Below are 2,017 nucleotides of genomic sequence, written 5' to 3'. Positions count from 1 at the left end.
TATCACATATAGATGATATACGTTATCTATGCATAACTTCAAAAATTCAACATGATGCATAAATTGTAATATAAAAGAGAAATAAAAGGAAAACAAGTAGTAATAAAACATGTATTTTTGGTACCAAACTCAGGTTCAGCTACTCACAAGCCAATATTTCGAAAGGCAAGTGTCAGTAGAAAGGAAAGGTGCTTTAATCAGAAAAGCCAGCAATCTGGGGAGATGGTGGACTCATGTCTAGAGACCAACTCCAAAGATCCTGCTCAGCCATGACAGTTTTTAAAGAAAAAAATAGAGGGGAAGAATCTCTGTGAATCATAGAGGCAGGAGGTTGGCTTCTGCATCAATCTCCATTGTGCACAGATTGGCTGACTCTCTCTTCAGATGTTATTTTGCCCGCTTGATTTGCCTGCAGGATTCCTTAGGGGGTTGTTAAGGGTAGGCAGCTAATCATTCTTAAACTATTTCATTCTTACTTCTTTTTATCTAGGAAAAGAATCAACAGGTTAGCCAAGGCATGGTGTGGATTCAGGAAAGTGTATGTTAGGAGTTCGTTTCAATTGCTTAGTGATCTCATTTCTATAATTAGGCTTTTAAGGTTACAGGGGGACAGAAATGGGTGAACAGAAAAAGGGTAAAAGAACTGCTTTCATTTTAACGTATAAATATATTCCATTTTTCACAATAGACTACAATAGGCATGTAATATATAATAAAGGAGTGAGATTCCTGTGCCCAGTGAAAAATCCTCAGGATTATGATGACCAAAAACTGATTCAAGTACATTGTATTGGAGTCTCAAAGACTATGGTAGCACTATAGTAAATAATACTTGGTAAAGCTCTGAACAAATCAGAGAGCTATCATTTCTCAATTTATTAGGTAATTACAGTTCTAAGAAAATCTCTCCCAAACATAATATTTCTTGTTTTTTCATATTTTTATTTTTTTTCAAATGAGATGTAAGTTACAAAATAAAGGGCACAACATTAAGCCTATATATAGCTTGTCAGAATTTTACTTATATGTACCCCTATTTATTCATCCCCCAGGAGAAGATATAAATCATTTCAAGTATCCCAGTAGACTCCTTCATGACTCTCTGGAGTCCATACCACTCCAAATATAACCACTATACTGATTCCTAGCACCAGAGATTAGTTGTGCCTATAACCTTTTGTAAATGGCTTGTTTAGCATTATACTTGTGTAAACTTATACTTTATACTTATACTTTATTTATGTTGTTATGAGTAGTTGTGGTTTGTCTTTTTTATTGCTATATTATACTCCACTGTACAAATGTATCGTAATATATTCACTTGCTGCTGGACATTTTGAGTTGTTCCCAGTTTCTGGCTCTTAAACATAACACTGCTATGGATATTTTCGTATATGTCTTTTGGTAGATATCAGCATTCATCTATCTTGCTTGAAGAATTTCTGCTTCCTAGAGCATTGATATGTTTAATTTAGAAGACAGTGCCAAAATGTCCAAAATGCCTGTGCCAATTTACATTCCTAAGCAATATAACAATTTCTGCTTGTTTAATATTCTTGCTAATGTTGAGTATTGTCAGACCTTTAATTGTAGACATTCTGGTAAAGTATATTATTGAGTTCTGACTTTGTTTTTCAATCTGTGGATTTCCTTTTAATTTTCTCAATATTATCACTTAATGAATAGTTCTTAATTTTAATGAAGTCCAATTCTTAAGTTTTCAAAAGTTTTAATATTCTTTTGTTGTAAATTTTTAGAATTCTTGCCAATCCCAAATTATGAAAATACTCTTGTATGTTTTTATGTGAAAGCATTGTTGTTTTAACTTTAACATTTATATTTATAATCCATCATAACTTAATTGTTCTATGCTGTGTCATTTTTTACATGGGTTTTCCAATATTAACCTAGCAACATTTATTATAAAGACTATTCTTTCCCTAAAGAATGGTCCCTCCATTCTGTTGTTGATTGATCCTTGAACCAATGCCACTCTTTCAATTTGGATACCTTGAAA

Source organism: Eschrichtius robustus, chromosome 2 (genome assembly GCF_028021215.1).
Source record: "Eschrichtius robustus isolate mEscRob2 chromosome 2, mEscRob2.pri, whole genome shotgun sequence".
In the NCBI taxonomy this organism is placed as follows: Eukaryota; Metazoa; Chordata; class Mammalia; order Artiodactyla; family Eschrichtiidae; genus Eschrichtius; species Eschrichtius robustus.
This window is presented reverse-complemented; position numbering follows the sequence as displayed.